Consider the following 14,024-nt stretch of genomic DNA (forward strand, 5'->3'; position numbering starts at 1 on the left):
GAGTCTCCTGTGTATATTTCTTTTCCACAGTTGGCTGAGTGCCTTGGTGAGAGCACAAGGCCCGAAGGGTAGTGATGGTGCTAAATTCAACATGGATTTGGCTGAGCTTGCTTTTTCTTAATTCTGTTTCAGGAAAGCTTTATTTGAAATAGCATAACATTTTAAATGATTTTCACCTGGCATGGCTTGCTACTTGCCTGGGAAGATTGGGGTCATTGGCAACTTCAAGTTTTAACTTAAAATGTTGGCTAATAGTCTTTCTGTTTCCACTGTCACTCTCCTGGCTCAGGCCCTCATTGTCATCCTCCTTGTCTATTGCAAGAACCTCTTAACTGACCTTCTGCCTCCAGTCTCCTACCTACAGCATTTACTTCTGCCTACCATTGCCAGGTGAATCATCCTGAAGCATAAGACTGGTTTTATCAGTTACTGGTTCAAAAAGTCACCTCAGCTTTCTCTGCTTTATCTGTTATTAGTCCCATACACTACCTAAAGTGACTTGTCATTTTTCAGATGTTTTCCTGTCTTTACCGTATCTTCCTGCCTTTTTCTTTCTCAGCTTATTTCTGCTTTCTTTCCCTGAATCTTTGCTCACTTTCCTCTTTTTCGAACTCTGTTATCCCTAAAGACTTAAATTTAACCTCCATGAAGCTATTTTCTCGTTTCCATCCACCCTCAGCCAACAGAGCATTAAAGAGCCAAAAGAGATCACACCACTGCACTCCAGCCTGGGCAACAGAGCAAGACTGTCTCAAAAAATGTATTCCAAATCCTTCATTGAAATCTATTTATTTGTTTTTGAGATAGGCTCACTCTGCTGTGGTACAATCTCAGATCACTACAACCTCTGCCTCCCAGGTTCAAGCGATTCTCCTGCCTTAGCCTCCTGAGTAGCTCGGATTACAGGCGTGCACCACCATTCCCAGCTAGGTTTTTTTTTTTTTTTTTTTTTTTTAATTTATTTATTTTCATTTTTAGTAAAGAGGTTTACCCATGTTGGCCAGGCTGGTCTCAAACTCCTGGTCTCAAGTAATGCACCTGCCTCCCCTCCCAAAGTGCTGGGATCGCAGGCATGAGTTACCACGCCTGGCCTGGAATCAAAATTTTTAAAAGTCTGGGCCAGGGGCGGTGACACACCTGTAATCCCAGCATTTTGGGAGCCCGAGGCAGGCAGAGCACCTGAGGTCGGGAGTTTGAGACCAGCCTGACCAACATAGAGAAACCCCATCTCTGCTAAAAATACAAAAGTAGCCAGGTGTGGTGACACATGCCTGTAATCCCAGCTACTTGGGAGGCTGAAGCAGGAGAATTGCTTGAACCCGGGAGGTTGAGGTTGTGGGGAGCTGAGATCACGCCATCGGACTTCAGCCTGGGTAACGAGAGAAACTCCATCTCAAAAATAAAAAAACGTCTGGCCAGAAGACATCTAGAGAGAAAACTCAAGGATGCTGAAGGCAGCAAGACCTGCTTCCCTCTTCTCAGTTTCTTACAAGGTCAGTTGTGTTTCTTCAGCACCACAGGAGGAACATCAGTAAGTTTGCGCCATCCTAAAATTAGAAGCAAATGATGCCCTTTGAAAATCACCTCAATGCTAAATAACAGTAATGAAGAACCATGCTCCAGCCTCCCTTTCAAGATGGATTTAATAGTTTGAGGCCTTCTAAGAGCATCAGGATGAGAAAGCTGACCAGGGACAACACTGGTAATTTGGCTTGAGTTGGTGTCTGGGAACCTAGGGCAGCTCTGTGTCTCCTCACAGATGAGATGAAGGAGTATTCATGTATAATTCAGGAATAGAAAAAGTAAGAGCAGTAGTATCACAGTAGTGAGTAGAGAATATTGTCCTAGTCCCTCAAGTTCTGAGCAATTAAACTTTTTTTTTTTTTTTTTGAGACAGAGTTGCATTCTGTTGCCCAGGCTGGAGTGTACTGGCACAATCTTGGCTCACTGCAACCTCCACCACCCAGGTTCAAGTGATCCTCCTGCCTCAGCCTCCCCAGTAGCTGGGATTACAGGCATGTGCCACCATGCTCAGCTAATTTTTTGTATTTTTAGAGAGAGGGTTTTGCCATGTTGGCCAGGCTAGTCTTGAACTCCTGGCCTCAGGTGATCTACCTGCCTTGGCCTCCCAAGGTGCTGGGATTACAGGCGTGAGCCACTGTGCCCAGCCAAAACTTTGTCTTTATTGGGCCATATCAAAATAGCATGCATTTTCCAACATGTATTCTTAGGAGACATTCTTGGATATCTTGGTGTTCTCACCATTTAATGAGGAAAAAGTAAAACACAGGAAGATCTTTTTGTCCCCAGGCATCCTTAAAATTTATTTTTGGCTGGGCATAGTGGCTCATGCCTGTAATCAGCACTTTGGAAGGCTGAGGCAGGTGGATCACGAGGTCAGGAGACGGAGACCATCCTGGCCAACATGGTGAAACCCCATCTCTACTGAAAATGTAAAAATTAACTTGGTATGGTGGTGCGCGCCTGTAGTCCCAGCTACTCGGGAGGCTGAGGCAGGAGAAACGCTTGAACCCAGGAGAGAGAGGTTGCCGTGAGCCAAGATCACATCACAGCACTCCAGCCTGAGCAACAGAGCAAGACTCTCTCTCAAAAAATACATATATATTTTTAAGCATTTATCTCAAGGCACTGTGAATATTAGCATATTGTAATCAAAGTAGCCACTTTAGAAATGGCAGAAGACAAGGATAGAATACCAGGCATGAGGTTAGTCCTCTCATCCCAAATGCTTGGCTTCTCTTATTAGTGTAAATGGTTAGTTAGAGATAATTTATTCCTGCTTCTTCCCCCAACCACCAAAGATAATTTCTTCTTATCTTTTGAATAAGTGCTACGGTGGGCAGAATTTTTTAAGTGACCCCTTAAGAATGTCCTACCCAAAACAAAAACAAAAAGAATGTCCTACCCTGGCCGGATGCAGTGGCTCATGCCTGTAATCCCAGCACTTTGGGAGGCCGAGTTGGGTGGATCACTTGACGTCAAGAGTTTGAGAGCAGCCTGGCTAGCATGGCAAAACCCTATCTCTACTAAAAGTACAAAAACGAGCTTGGTGTGGTGGTATGTGCCTGTAATCCCGGCTACTCAGGAGGCTAAGGTGGGAGAATCGCTCAAACCCAGGAGGCAGAGGTTGCAGTGAGCCAAGACCATGCCACTGCACTCCAGCCTGGGCGACAGAGTGAAACTGTCTCAAAAAAAAAAAGTCTTTTTTTTTTTAAGTGTATGCCATACTGTTACTATATCTGTTTTGTTTATGTGAAATAGATGTGTGGTTTTTTGTTTTTTGTTGTTTTGTTTTGTTTTCTTGGTGTTTTAAAAGATGAGAAAACTGAGACTCAGGTTCAAGAATCATGATTTGGGCCTGACAGAGTGACACGTACCTATAATCTCAGCTACTTGGGAGGCTGAGGCAGAAGGATCTCTTGAGTACAAGATTTCAAGACCAGCCTGGGCAACATCACAAGACCTTGTCTGTTTTTTTAAAAAATGAATGAGGCCAGGCATGGTAGCTCACACCTGTAATCCCAGCACTTTGGGAGGCCAGGGCAGGCGGATCGCGAGATAAGGAGTTTGAGAGCAGCCTGACCAACATGGTGAAACCCCGTCTCTATTAAAAATACAAAAATTAGCTGGGCATGGTGGCACTCGCCTGTAATCCCAGCCACTCAGGAGGCTGAGGCAGGAGAATCGCTTTAACCCTGGACTCCGAGGTTGCAGTGAGCTGAGATTGCACCACTGCACTCCAGCCTGGGCAACAGAGCAATTCTCTGTCTCAAAAAAAAATAAAAGAATGAAAGAGGGCTGGGCGCGGTGCCTCATGCCTGTAATCCCACCACTTCTCGAGGCCGAGACGAGTGGATCACCTGAGGTCAGAGTTCAAGACCAGACTGGCCAACACAGTGATAACCCATCTCTACTAAAAATACAAAAATTAGCTGGGTGTAGTGGCGTGCACCTGTAATCCCAGCTACTCAGGGGGCTGAGACAGGAGAATCGCTTGAACCTAGGAGGGAGAGGTTGCAGTGAGCCAAGATTGCGCCACTGCACTCCAGTCTGGGTGACAGAGTAGGACTCCATCTCAGAAAAAAACAAGAATGAAAGAGAAAAGAATCATGACTTAATTTTCTAGGTTATCTAGGTAGGAAGTGATAGAACAGAATAAGAACCCTTGTCCAAAGCTCCTTCCATTATACTATACTGCTTCCTGGGGTCAGGATACCATTGGAGGAGAGGGAAAGACAAAATCTGGACAATTTCTGAAATTTCTCAGTGAAAGTGATTGATCTGGTTTTTGTTTTTTGGGGGGTTTTTTTGTTGTTGTTTTTTGTTTTTGTTTTTGTTTTGAGATGGAGTCTCACTCTGTTGCCCAGGCTGGAGTGCAGTGGTGCGAACTCAGCTCACTATAACCTCCGCCTCCTGGGTTCAAGCGATTCTCCTGTCTCAGCCTCCTGAGTAGCTGGGATTATAGCCACACATCATGCCACCACGCCCAGCTAATTTTTGTATTTTTAGTAGAGACAGGGTTTCACCATATTGGTCAGGCTGGTCTCGAACTCCTGACCTCAGGTGATCCACCCACCTCGGCCTCCCAAAGTGGTGGGATTACAGGTGTGAGCCATCGCACCCAGCCTTGATCTGTTTTTCTTATTATTACTATCTCTGCTCTTATCTTGTAGATAGGTAGCATTTTGCCTACCACTGGGTTCATTTTACCCCACTGCTTATTTTCCGAGTTTATGGGTAGGCTGTTTGGTTGGCTCGACTCTGTCCCCAAGATAGATATTTTTAACCATAGTGGATTACAGCCTTCCAGGAACTGTGTGGCTGCTTTTACAGAAATGAACTCTGCATATCTTGCTGGGAGATGGTTGGTGTGTGTGTGTGTGTGTGTGTGTGTCAGGATGGTATCTGAGCCTAAACAGACTTGCAACCCCTCTGTATCCCTGTGACTTTTCCACTCCCATCTCCCAACATCTGGAGTAGGGACTTCAAGTTTCCAAAACATAGCTGCAAAGGGTAACAAACAGCTAGCCCATAGCTCGCTTAGCAACAGAATAGTCAGTAGGGATTTAAGATAGGGAGAACATGTAGCTCAGGGAAAATGTGTGCAGTACAAAAGACCCATAAATTTTTCAGAAAACAGCTTGGCCCTGTGAAGTTGACCAGAATGAAAGTCCCAGAATCCTGGGTTCCAGTCACTCAGGAATGGCTTTTGGTTAATTCTTCCTGTGCTTCAATTCCTTCTCTTGTGTGAAATGGGTGACACCTTATCTGCCTCCCTGAGATGTCATGGAAATAAGCAAAATTAGGTCTTAAAACGACTTGGAAACCTACATTGTGAAAATTATCTTTATCTCTGTTGTTTCTTAGTTACCAGTTTACCAGAAGTAACTTAACACTAGGATTCTCTGCCAGTACTAAAATTAGACCCTACCACTCGGGGCTTTTCTTTTCTCCCTCTTGCTTTTGTTTTCGGGGCGTGGGGGAGACATCTGTGCTGCTGGAGTTAATAATAAACTAAAGACTAAAGAACAACTTCTCCCACTAGAAAATACTATTTTCATCCTACCCACCTGATCAGACTTTAAAAGAAGGAGCCCAAATCTGCCCTGGATTTTGATTATTTGATGCACTTTTGGAAATGTGAGAAAGCCTAGGGAATGAGAGAGTGGAATAAATGGAATTGGAATGTAGGGAAACCAAGCTCCTGATACTTCCAGCCTCCCTTTCCCGGCCAGATAGACTTTCTGCCACTAAAATCAAGGTTCTGTGTCACATCACAAAAGGGCATGAAGTTACTGTTAAGTATGCTGACATCTCTGGAGGTGGGAGGTTTGGGTATTGGACACTTTTCCTGCCCAGGGACATGGGAAAAACGAATAGGCAAGGAGGGAATCAATCTTTTCCAGCTGCAACCTAGAGAGAAAAGGAACAAATTCTTCACCAGGGAAGATTGTGTAAACAGCGCCTTTGGCTGGAGCCATAGGGTTGGGGAAGCAAAGAAAGGGATCTTTGTTCTCTCCTACTCCAGCCAGAGCACAATCGTAGAGCTGGGATTGTTTGCTTTGGCAAAAGACTCCCTGCCTGAAAGGGCTAGGCGTTCCAGAGACTGGTGAGGCCTCTGTTGGGTTTCCCTTATGGAGCTGAAGAGAGGACAACTCCCAGCCTAAATCCTTTACCTAAGGAAGTGAGCTGGGGACTCAGGAGGCCTGAGGCATCTGGCTTATACTTCTCGACCTTGGTTTGCCTCCTTCTCTTCCTACATTCACTTCATTACAGTTGTTAGTTTAATTGAACTCAGTCCTCCTGCCTTTAAGGGTGCTTTCTGTTCTTGTACCAGTGTTCTATCAAAAAAAAAAAAAAAAAATACATTTTCACACACAGCAAGACAATGCCAGAGCTCCTGTCTAAGGACCCAACAGGAAAAGGGGATTCTGAGATCATCTTATCCAGCCTGTGACTTTAGGTGGCATTGCACACGACCCTGACAATTGCAGTCAATCTTTTCAAAAATCTCCGGAAATGTACTACTTTTCTTGGATAACATTAGTGTCTCACAAAGGCAAGGTAATCTTTATGTGGTCCGCTTATGCCAGGTGCTTTACAAATGCCATTTTATTTAATCCTCAAAGCCACCCTATGAGGTAGATAGAATGACCCCTGCTTTACAGATTAGGACACTAGGGATTAGCAAGATGAAATAATTTGGCCAAGGTCACATAGATGATATAGTAGTTTGCAAGGACTGCTATAATAAAGTACCACAAACTGAGTGCCTTTAACAATAGAAAGTTGCCGGCTGCAGTGGGTCACCCCTGTAATCCCAGCACTTTGGGTGGCTGAGACGGGCAGATCACCTGAGGTCAGGAGTTCGAGACCAGCCTGACCAACATGGTGAAACCTCGTCTCTACTAAAAATACAAAATTAGCTGGGTGTGGTGGCACATGCCTGTAATAGCTGCTCAGGAGGCTGAAGCAGAATTGCTTGAACCCGGGGGACGCAGGTTGCAGTGATCCAAGATCGCGCCATTGCACTCCAGCTTGGGCAACAAGAGGGAAACTCCATCTCAAAAAAATATTTAAAAAAAATAGAAAGTTACTAAAATTAGCTGGTATGGTCGTGTGCACCTGTAGTCCCAGCTACTTGAGAGACTGAGACAGAAAGATCTCCTGAGCCCAGTAGTTTTATGCTGTAGTAGCGATGACTGTGCCACTACACTCCAGCCTGGGTAGCAGAGTCAGATCTTGCCTCTGTAAATAAATAAATAAATAAATAAATAAATAAATAAATAAATAAATAAAACTATAGAAAGTTACTATCTCACAGTTCTGGAGGCTAGAAGTTCAAGACAAAGGTGTTGGCAGGGTTGGTTTCTTCTGAGGGCTTTGAGGAAAAATATGTTCCATGTTTCTCCCCTAGCTTTCTAGTGGTTTGCTGCCAATCTTTAGCATTTTTTAGCTTGTAAGTCTAGGCTTTCATCTTCACATGGCATTGTCCCTGTGTCCAAATTTCCACTTTTTTTTTTTTTTTTTTTTGAGACAAGGTTTTGCTCTGTCGCCCGGGCTAGAGTGCAGTGGCGTGATCTCAGCTCACTGCAAACTCTGCCTCCGGTTCAAGCAATTCTCATGCCTCAGCCTTCCGAGTAGCTGGGACTACAGGCACGCAGCACCACCATGCCCAGCTAATTTTTGTATTTTTAGTAGAAATGAGGTTTCACGACGTTGGCCAGGCTGATCTCAAATGCCTGACCTCAAGTGATCCGCCCCCCTCAGCCTCCCAAAGTGCTGGGATTACAGGCATGAACCACCACGCCAGACCTCTGTTTTTGTTGTTATTGTTGTTGTTTTCTTTCAGACCTCCGCTTTTTATAAAGACACCAGTCATATTGAATTAGGGGCCACCCCTACTGAGTATGACCTCTTCTTAACTAATGACATCTGTAATGATCCTATTTCCAAATAAGGTCACATTCCAAAGTACAAGAGGTTAGGACTTCAACATATGTATTTGAGGGGGACACAATTCAACCCCATAACAGGTAGTTGAATCTATCTTGGGTCCATCTGACTCCAAAGCCATTTCATGCTCTTTCCACTGCACTGTGCTGCCTCCTAAAAACTCAGGAAATTATTCAAAATGCCTTCTGGTTTCCAATATCTTCCTTCTTCAATCCAAACTATATTGCTGCTAGAGTTATCTTTCCAACATGTGGGTTTCATCAATCACCCTCTTTCTTAATATCTTTTAGTGACTTCCAGTGGCTAAATAGACTTTGAATAAAATCCAGACATCTTGTGGTGGTAAACAGAGCCTTTCTTTCTTTCTTTTTTTTTCTTTTTCTTGAGACGGAGTCTTGCTCTGTTGCCCAGGCTGGAGTGCGATGGCATGATCTCAGCTCACTGCAACCTCCGCCTCCCAGGTTCAAGCAATTCTCCTGCCACAGCCTCCCGAGTAACTGGGATTACAGGCATACGCCACCATGCCTGGCTAATTTTTTTTTGTATTTTTAGTAGAGATGGTGTTTCACCATACCGACGAGGCTGATCTCGAACTCCTGACCTTGTGATCCGCCTGCCTCGGCCTCCCAAAGTGCTGGGATTACAGGAGTGAGTTGCCGTGCCCGGCCAACAAGGCCTGTCTTTCATGCCTATATTTTCAGTCCACTTGCACTCTTTCCTCCCATCCAGTCACCATAAATTCCAACCATACTGGCCTATTTGCAGTTTCTCAAACACATTGTGGTTACATACTCCTTTGGGCCTTGCTTTCCTCCATCACTTCTCTCAATCTCTTCCTTTTACAGTTATCCTAATTTTAACTATTCATAACAACCTAAGGCTGAGCTGGGTGAGGTGGCCTGTGTCTATAGTCCCAACTACTCAAGAGACTGAGGCAGGGGGAGCACTTGAGCCCAGGGTTCAAGACCAGCCTGGGCAACAAAGTGAGACCCTGTCTCTATTAAAAAATGGAAATATTAGCCAAGAGTGGTGGCATGTACCTGTGGTCCCAACTACCTGAGAGGCTGAGGCACGAGGATGGCTTGAGCCCGGCAGTTTGAGGCTGCAGTGACCAGTGGTCACACCACTACACTCCAACCTTTATTTTAAAGACCCTGTCTCTAAAAATAAATAAAAACCCGAGGCTCATCCTGGATTCCTCTACTTCCTTGATTCTATACATCTACCTCCACTGTCACCACCCTAATCTCAGCCACCATAATATCTCACTTGTACTGCTATAACAACCTCCTAACTGGTCTCCCTGCTTTCATTCTTGTTCACTTCCTAGTAAAGTAATAAAGCAAAATTGTAATTGTTATTCTTCTGAATAAAACCATCAATGGCTTCCCATTGGACTTAGAATAAAATCTGAAGTCTTCACAACATCTATATGTATACATATAATTGCATTATCTATCACTATGTAACATTACCCCAGACTTAGTGGCTTAAAACAACAAATATTTATGTCACAGTTTCTGTGGGTCAGGAACTCAGAAATGACTTAGGTAGTCGGTTTTGGCTCAAGATTTCTCAAGAGGTTGCAGGTAAGATGTCAGCCAGAGCAGCAGCCCCAGATGACTCAAGGAATGGGGCTCAAGAATCCAGTTCCAAGATGTCTCATTCATCATTGTGGGCAAGAGGACTGTACCTTACCACATAGGCTTCTCCATAAGGCTAGGTGAGTGACTTCACAGTGTGGTACCTGGCTTCCCCGAAGTGTGTGATGCCAGAAAGGAAACGGAGAAAGCTGCAATGTCTATTTTGGCCTAGTCTCAGAAGTCAAACACCACTTCTGCTGAATTCTGTTTGTTAGAAGCATGTCACTACATAAGAACACCCCACACTCAACTGGAGTGGAATTAGGCTCCACCTGTTGAAGAGAGGAACGTTAAAGAATTTGTGGACTGGGCCAGGCATGGTGGCTCACACCTGTAGTCCCAGCACTTTGGGAGGCCGAGTTTGGTGGATGGCTTCAGCCCAGGAGTTTGAAATCAGCCTAGGCAACATGGTGAAACCCAGTCTCTACCAAAAACACAAAAATTAGCCAGGCATGGTGGCCTGCACCTGTGATACCAATGAATCAGGAGGCTGAGGCATGAGAATCACTTGAATCTGGGAGGTGGAGTTTACAGTGAGCCAAGATTGAGCCACTGCACTCCAGCCTGAGTGACAGGGTGAGACCTTGTCTTGGCGGGGGAAAAAAGGATTTGAGTACACATTTTAAAACCATACTCTGGCCAGGTGAGGTGGCTCACACCTGTAATCCCAGCACTTTGGGAGGGCAAGGTGGGTGGATCACCTGAGGTCAGGAATTCGAATCCAGCCTGGCCAACATGGTGTCTCTACTAAAAATACAAAAATTAGCCGGGTGTGGTGGCTCGTGCCAGCGCGTGCCTGTAGTCCTAGCTACTTGGGAGGCTAAGGAAGGAGAATTGCTTCAACCCAGGAGGCGGAGGCTGCAGTGAGCTGAGATCGCACCACTGCACTCCAGTCTGGGCGACAGAGTGAGACTCTCAAAAGTAAAATAAAATGAATAAAAAATAGAAACCATACTCTTGGCTGGGCAGGGTGGCGCACACCTGTAATCCCAGCTACTCCAGAGGCTGAGGCAGGAGAATCACTTAAACCCAGGAGGCGGAGGTTGCAGTTAAGCCTAGATTGCGCTACTGTACTTCATCCTGGGTGCGGTACAGTACTGGGTGACAGAGTGAGACTCCATCTAAAAAAAAAAAAAAAAATACTCTTCAAGCTCATTCTTGTTGGTTAAAAAAACAAAAACAAGGCCAGGTGTGGTGGCTCACACCTGTAATCCCAGCACTTTGAGAGGCCAAGGCGGGTGGATCATAAGGTCAGGAGATCAAGACCATCCTGGCTAACATGGTGAAACCCCTTCTCTACTAAAAAAAATACAAAAAAATTAGCCAGGTGTGGTGGCGGGCGCCTGTAGTCCCAGCTACTCCAGAGGCTGAGGCAGGAGAATGGCGTAAACCCGGGAGGCAGAGCTTGCCGTGAGCAGAGATCGTGCCACTGCACTCCAGCCTGGGCGGCAGAGTCAGACTCCATCTCAAAATAAATAAATAAATAAATAAATAAACAAACAAATAAACAAACAAACCTCATACTGGGTGGTGGTTCCTTTAAAATTCAGGTTTATTGGGGAATAATTTACATAAAGTAAAATTCACTTGTTAAATAATGCGCTACCCACAGACGGGGGAAAGACAACAGACCCAGAGGCAGCACGAGAAGAGTGGTCCCAGTCGCCATGGATGTCCTTCCCTTGCATGGTTTAGGCCCGGCCCTGCAGAGCATGACATCACATATTGATCAAAATTCACTATTTTTTAAAAATCAGATTCATGTGGGCTAGGCATGGTGGCTCATGCCCCTAATCCCAGCATTTTGGGAGGCCTAGGTGGGTAGATCACTCGAGGTCAGGAGCTCGAGACCAGCCTGACCAATATGGTGAAATCTCCTCTCTACTAAAAATACAAAAATTAAGTCCAGGCGCGGTGGCTCACGCCTGTAATCCCAACACTTTGGGAGGCTGAGGTGGGCAGATCACAAGGTCAGGAGATCAAGACCATCCTGGCTAACACAGTGGAACTCGTCTCTACTAAAAATACAAAAAAAATTAGCGGGGCGTGGTGGGCACCTGTAGTCCCAGCTACTCAGGAGGCTGAGGGCAGGAGAATGGCATGAACCCAGGAGGTAGAACTTGCAGTGAGCGGAGATCGCGCCACTGCACTCCAGCGTGGGCGACAGAGCGAGACTCTGTCAAAAAATTAATTAATTAATTAATTAATTAAATGTCTTTTTAAATTTTTTTTTATATATAAAAACAGAAAACATGGGAAGTGGTCTCCCTATGTTGCCCAGGCTGGTTTCCAACTCATAGGCTCAAGTGATCCTCCCACCTCAGTCTCCCAAAGTGTTGGGATTACAGGTGTGAGCCTCTACACCCAGCCTGTATATATATAATATATATATTTGTTGTTGTTTGTTTGTTTTGTTTTTTGTTTTTAAACAGAGTCTCTCTCTGTTACCCAGGCTGGAGCACAATGGCACTATCTTGGCTCACTGCAACCTCCGCCTCCCGGGTTCAAGCAATTTCCTGCCTCAGCATCCCGAGTATCTGGGATTACAGGCATGCACCATCACATCCGGCCTGGGCATGGCTTTCTATAAGTACCTAGAGCATATTCTCTGGCTAGAGGTATGTACTTCTTCAGAGGTTAGTCAAAAATGAAACAATACTTGGTCTTTGGTTGCTCTTGTAGGCACAGCTATTCTGTTGTCTCCCAAATGTGTATAGCTAATAACCTCAAATATGGTTCCTTTTGGTGTAACTATGTAAGCTATTAGAAATACCATCATGGACATAGATTAGTCACACCTGGTCTAATAATGAAACCTGATTTCCTTTCTGCCACAAGTAAAGGAATAGCCAGCAATAATCCTATGAATGAAAATCAGCAGTCAAAATGATTGGAGAGTTTTTTTCTTAATTAAAAAATAATTAAGGCCAAGCATGGTGGCTCATGCCTGTAATCCCAGCAGTTTGGGAGGCCGAGGCAGGCAGATCAGCTGAGGTCAGGAGTTCAAGACCAGCCTGAGCAACATAGTGAAAACCCATCTCTACTAAAAATACAAAAATTAGCCAGGCATGGTGGTGGGCGCCTGTAATCCCAGCTACTTGAGAGGCTTAGGCAGGAGAATCGCTTGAACCCAGGAAGCGGAGGTTGCAGTGAACCGAGATAACGTCACCGGACTCCAGCCTGGGCGACAGAACAAGACTCCATTTCAAAATAAAAAATAAAAATAATAATTATGAGCCTGTCTGCCAGTCTTCCTCTGTTTCTTCCTTCCTTTCTTCCTAAAAAAATCAGTCTAAAAGCTATTAGGTGGGGAACATAGGAGTCCAATGAGATGATGAGCAACAGTGGCCCATTTCAGGGTGTTGGAGCTTAAGGAGGATAAAGAAGTTTCTGATTCTAGGTGGGGGCAGCTTCAGTGGGAGAGGCTTTGTGGGTAGAGCTCAAGTAGGGTAAGGAAAGGCATCCATGACAGCAGGGAGGGGCAGGCATTAATAGCAACAGAGATTGTTTACATATTAGGGGGGATTGATTACATCAATAAATATATTGAGGATAAAGGAACCCAGATTTCTTGCTGCCAGACAAGGGTCTCAACTGTAGAACAGGAAAAAATTAGAATTAACTCTGTAACATTAGGTTAGAATTGGAAATAACCAAAGTGAAATACATATGAATTATATATTATATATATTTATATATAATTATATATTACCCCCCAGTTCTGTTCACTGAGAATCGTGACACCACAATAACATTGATTAGATATATGTATATATACATATACATTTCCACAAATTCTGTTCACTGAAGGAATCACAGTACCCCAGTAGCACTGATCACACCTGGTATTGGTTTCCAAATACCATTCTCCTTTTAAAAGAACCATTGCTCCTTGGAGAAAGGGCTGATTCTAGGGCTGGGGAGGGAAAGTACAAGATGAACCTGAAATATATGGTTGTGCCAGAAGGTATGGAAGAGCTCAAAGAATGATGGAGACATATCAAAGGCTTTAGGAGCCCCCTTGAAGGGACTCCCGTTGGCCAAATCTGGAACAATTTGAACATCAAACTAAATCCTGACAGTAAAATATTAAAATCCATTGAATAAAATAGTAATCCATGAGTCACTCCAAAATAAATAAATATTAAATGAGAAGAAAATAACTTTTCTGTCTAAAATGACAGTAAATATAGCAGGAATGATGGAATTAGAATACCTGCATATTATTTAGTAACTATCATAGTAATAACTAAGCTGGCCGGGCACGGTGGCTCATGCCTGTAATCCCAGCACTTTGGGAAGTCAAAGCGGGCAAATCACCTGAGGTCGGGAGTTGGAGACCAGCCTGACCAACATGGAGAAACTGTCTCTACTAAAAGTACAAAAAATTAGCTGGGCGTGGTG

General features: G+C 44.5%; 1 pseudogene; it reads left to right on the forward strand.

Annotated features, from left to right (window-relative positions):
- The first annotated feature begins 1,614 nt into the window (after positions 1 to 1,614).
- The window catches only part of LOC117090864, a 31,992-nt pseudogene continuing 19,582 nt past the window's right edge, over positions 1,615 to 14,024 (forward strand).

Source organism: Trachypithecus francoisi, unplaced genomic scaffold (genome assembly GCF_009764315.1).
Source record: "Trachypithecus francoisi isolate TF-2019V2 unplaced genomic scaffold, Tfra_2.0 Lachesis_group11, whole genome shotgun sequence".
NCBI lineage: Eukaryota > Metazoa > Chordata > Mammalia > Primates > Cercopithecidae > Trachypithecus > Trachypithecus francoisi.